This window comes from Pinus tabuliformis, chromosome 7, assembly GCF_031772625.1.
Source record: "Pinus tabuliformis cultivar Carrire ecotype Pingquan chromosome 7, CPIR1, whole genome shotgun sequence".
In the NCBI taxonomy this organism is placed as follows: Eukaryota; Viridiplantae; Streptophyta; class Pinopsida; order Pinales; family Pinaceae; genus Pinus; species Pinus tabuliformis.
In genome coordinates, this window is record NC_142293.1 from 570,582,830 (window position 1) to 570,588,205 (window position 5,376).

General features: G+C 36.8%; 1 pseudogene; it reads left to right on the forward strand.

Annotated features, from left to right (window-relative positions):
- Positions 1 to 1,499: 1,499 nt before the first annotated feature.
- Positions 1,500 to 2,763, forward strand: LOC149248702 (ATP-dependent Clp protease ATP-binding subunit ClpA homolog CD4B, chloroplastic pseudogene; annotated as a pseudogene).
- The last annotated feature ends 2,613 nt before the right edge of the window (positions 2,764 to 5,376 follow it).

Below are 5,376 nucleotides of genomic sequence, written 5' to 3' on the forward strand. Positions count from 1 at the left end.
TTCATATTCGAAGGTCTCTTAGACTCCCTTAGACTACTCACCTTCCATCACACCAACCTTAGTGGATTAGGTGTTCAAAATTCCCCCCTTAATCCGAAGGGGTATGTATGAGTCCGAGAAGAGAGATGTACTAAAAAATGTGCAAAAATATGCATGGAAGCACTAGGATAAATGTGCTCTCTAAAATGTTGGTATAAGGGTGGTTTGAGGATAACCACTAACATTGGAACGCTTAGTGCAGTTCTCGCAACTCTTCCAAAACTGGCAAGAAGTTGAAGTATTTCACTAGAGGAAGTGTCCCCAATTCATTGAAGAGGGAGAATCACAACCTAAAAAGGGAGGCCTAAACCCCACATAGATGGTTTAAGGCTAACCACTAACCAAAGGCATGCTCAAGGGCATCTCTTTCTCTGGCTACAACTCTAAATATGGTATGGAAGGTTGTGGCTTAGGCTCGCTTGATGTGGATTTGAAGCTTGTATATTACCATCACTTGTCCCCATGTCAGATACAAGGTGAGAATATGGAGAAAACTCAACTGCAAGAATTTTTAATATTCTAGAATGGATTCTAACATATTGCTAAAATATCTTCTTGGCTATTAAAGCCTATTGCCAAGAAGCGATCCATCCAAGATGAATATTTGTTCTTGTAGGAAGCTTGTTTCTGAAGCATTTGTTTGAATGATAATTATTCTGACCATAATGCTCACATGGATGAAGATCAAAACAACGATCATTTACATGGCCAACTTTGTCACAATGTTGGAATTTCACAATATACTATTGTAGAGAAGGAGGAATAGGTGAAGATGAACCGTCGTGAATAAATACAACACTTTGAAATCACATTGGCTTGGAATAGTACAGAATATGAAAGGACACATCCTTGTCATATCCAAGACCGGTTCTATATTTGTTATGGACAAGCTCTTCCCAAGGTCTGATGATGGGCTTGGGAAGTGCATATCGAACTATTGTATCTGCATGCAAATCTGCTCTTGAACTAGGCACTAAATGTGGATGAACCTCAACTTTATATTCTTGTTGTTGATGGGAGTCTGTTTCAATGTTTTGAACAGAAACAGGTTTAGAATGATGACTCCACCGCTGTAATTCTTCTTGCTAAAGCTAAGATTCAAGATGCAAAAATTCTATCTTCTCTTGTGCATTTTGTATACATTTTTGAATGTCAGCAATAATGTATTTACTAATTTTGATTGTGCTGTCAGTAGTGGATACGATTAGAGTTCTCAATAACTCTAATATTCTTTCAAGCTTAGCCATTTTTCTTAACAGCTGGAAAATAAAGAGTGTGAGCTTTAATTCTATCACTAGCAATTATGCAATATCTTCTTCTACAAATAATATGAAGCCTTGATGGTAGGCTTTGGAGCAACCATTAAGGCCAAATTTCAACATATACCACTATATACCTTATGGCCCACCAAAACTCAACGTATACATGTGCTCATTTGATCATTTAAAACACTTCTTTCACTTGAGGAAGCTCGACAACTTGGACATAACAACATAGGATCTGAGCATTTTCTTTTAGGATTGTTGCGCGAAGGTGAAGGTGTTGCAGCTTGTGTGCTTGAGAATATTGGAGCTGAGCTTGACAATATTCGTACATAGGTAATTCAGATGGTTGGAGAAAGTACATAAACTGTTGGTGTTGGAGTTGGAGGCGGTAGCAACAACAACAAGATGCCGACTCTTGAGGAATATGGAATGAAATTGACAAAACTGGTAGATGAGGGAAAGCTTGATCAAGTGGTTGGAAGGTAGCCACAAAAAGAACGTGTTACTCAAATACTGGGATGTTGTACAAAAAATAATCCTTGTCTTATTGGTGAGCCTGGTGTAGGAAAAACTACTATTGTTGAGGGAATTATGCAATGAATAGCTTTAGGAGATGTTCCAGAGACAATCGAGGGTAAAAAGGTCATCACCTTAGATATGGGGTTACTTGTTGCTGGTACCAAGTATCATGGAAATTTTGAAGAAATATTGAAGAAATTGATGGAGGAAATCAAACAGAGTGTATGAGATTATATTCTTCATAGACGAAGTTCATACTTTGATTGGAGGATGTGTAACATAAGGTGCAATTGATGCAACCAATATTCTAAAACCATCTCTTGCACGAGGTGAACTTCAATGTATTGGAGCCACCACCTTGGATGAATACAAGAAACACATTGAGAAGGACCCAATGCTAGAGAGGAAATTCCAGCTAGTACAAGTGTCAGAGCCAACTGTTGATGATATGATACAAATACTGAAAGGTTTATATGAGCGATATGAGATTCATTACAAGATTATTTATACTGATGAGACTTTGGTGGCTGCTGCAAAGTCATCATATTAATATATCAGTGATCGTTTCCTTCCTGACAAAGCAATTGATCTTATTGATGAGGCTGGTTCTCAAGTATGCCTTACACCATGCACAACTTCTTGAAGAGGATAAAGAACTTAACAAAGAACTCAAATATATTACAAAATAAAATAATGAAGTTGTTTGAAGTGAGGACTTTGAAAAAACTAGAGAGCTACGTGATCATGAGATGGAACTTAGGGAACAAATTTTAGCTTTAACGGAGAAAGGAAAAGAGAAATCAACGGCTGAGAGTGAAGCAGTAGATGTTGGTCCATTAATAACTGAGGTAGATATTTAGAAAATGTATGTGCATGGATAGACATTCTAGTTGAAAAGGTGTAAACTAATGAGTCTAGCAAACTTCTGAAAATGGAATAAGTTTGGAGCTTAAGCATTTGGACTAGGAGGAGGATTATGGAGGTAGTGTGGAGTTGAAATAATACCACAATAATAATACAATGTTCATATGAGTGGTATGTAATATATGGCATGGGAGCATTATATGGAGGGTGATCTGGAGCCAACATCGCATGGAGAAAATCAGAGTGGTATTGCAGTGGTGTGAACTGGACAGTGGTATGGAGGAGTGGTGCAACATTCAATTGGTAGAGTGGTGCATCGTTCAATGCATAGAGAATTGCACAAAACTCAGGTGAAAAGGAGAGCCTAAGTGATAGGTGATGGAAGATCCCATGCTGGTGCCTGAAATCCTAAAGCGTAGACAAAGAACAGAGGAGTTACTATGACAGAAATGGAAGAGAATGTAGCTAGAATTTAACTAATGAAACATTCATTAAATTCAACACTAATAATAGAATTATCATGCACAAAGAGGCCACAAAACCAGTGGCTTAAATTGGATGAGGGTAGGAAATATCCTACAAATATGATACCATGTTAAACACACATGGAATGTGAACAAAATATGAATGACAAAACTGTGAAGTACATTTATATTGACAAATATATACATTTATATTACATGCATATGACCCTTGGTTTCATATTCCAAGGTATCTAGGACTCCCTTCGACTATTCACATTCCATCACACCAACCCTTAGTGGATTAGGTGTCCAACACTCAGATTTGGATTTTACTCCATCTCTAGTGTTCCTATGAATTTCTTCCTGCACTAAATGAGACCAAAGTCTCTCCTAGTTTGGGAATTTGTCCCTTCCATTCACAAAGTCCTAGTAGTTGTGCCAGGATTTTGGAAGGCCTAAGAGAGATAGGCTCACTAGCTTTGAAGAGGGTATATTTTATCCAACTTCTCTAAGCTCATCTTGACACTAAGTGAATCTGGAGAGGTAATGTGGAATAGTTTCATGTTTATGCATGTCGATGTTTCTCATATTGTCCCTCAATTCCAATTTCATGGAACCACTACCATTTTTGAATAACTAAGTGAGGGTATTCTACATAGCAAAGGGAGTCTCTTTTCCATGTAAATTCAAGACTATATGGTCTCCCACACCCTCCATGATGATCCTCTTGGCTTTTATGGTATCCTTCTTCCACTGGGCTAACTGTCGTGCATCCGATACTGCTGGTATGGAATGTCATTTTTGGTGTACTCTAGCACACCATTATCATCGAGAAAAAATTCCATCCTATCCTTCCAAGCTATGAAATTTTAGGTTCCTACTAGCACTCTATAATTTCTTTTGGTCGTAGGAAGGAAATTTAGAGGTAACCACCAGACCACTTTGGACTTGAAATTGGTCTTTTCTAGCCGAATGGGGCTCCCTCACTAGAAAAACCTAAAGATTATAGACTTTAAAACACACAATTTGATAGAGACCAGATATGAGAAAAAAAATTTAGAATTTGTTTTTTTGGAAATTAGTGAAGGATCTAGACATACTAATGCATGTGATCATGAGAGTTAATAGCTCATCATAACAAACCAATAAAAAAGATAAAGGCCTATCTAGCACATTTTCCGAATAGGAAAAAATTATAGTACAGTGGGAAATAAACATATAACAACACTCATCCACATATGACAGCACATATTAAAATTATGTTACTGCATCTCAAACGACCGAGTATTAAGAAGAAATATAGAAGATAAAGGAATAACACATTTTATTTGCTTTTGAAACATTAAGTCACATCTAAACTAGAAAATGCATGGTGAATTCTAGCAAAGTTGTTTCAATTATACCTTTAAGAAGAACTGAGGAAAAATTTAAGCTAACAAATACCCTAGAGAGGAATAAATTCGAAAGGATATACCAAAACAATCTCTAAGTAATCATTGACAAACCTATGGATGAAGCATTTTGTTACTGAAAATATAAATCATAGTGCACACAAGCATATTCAAAATCAGTTCACCACACCATCCAACCCATTCTATCTTGTATCATTTGGAATTAAATAACCTTAATTCCTCAAAACTCCCATGACTAGATACAATGAATGTGTTATCCATGAGATGGGTCGAAATGATCACAAAAGTAGCAAGTTCTTAAAAATATCTTCAGATTTTTTTTAGTAGAAAAATACAAAAACTAACTTAGCTCTTATCATGCTATCCTATCTAGACACCATTCTAATCCATGAAAATATTATCCTAATCATCATAACCATGATTTTAGAAACAAAAGAAAAAAGGAAACATCACTCAGCTACCAAATCTGTGTTGCACAGTAACTGTGTAGCATGACATGTTGGCATGATTTTCCATGTACTAGCAGACATCTGGCTGGTGACTAGGCAATGAACAAGCTTCTGGCACAACAACACATTCTACCATTCTTCCCCTCACACGTGGCATCCTCAATACTCCACACAAAACTATGTGTAGCAGTTGCGCAATGTTGTGTAGAAAGATTTCAAATTGTGCTTATACCTCCTTTCCCACCCCAAAATTCACAAAATGGTCCAGTTATATAATCAACACTCTTAGACTACCCAATCCAACATTCAAAATGACAAAAAATGACACATGCAGCCTTTGCAAAAACTAAAAGGATTCTACTAC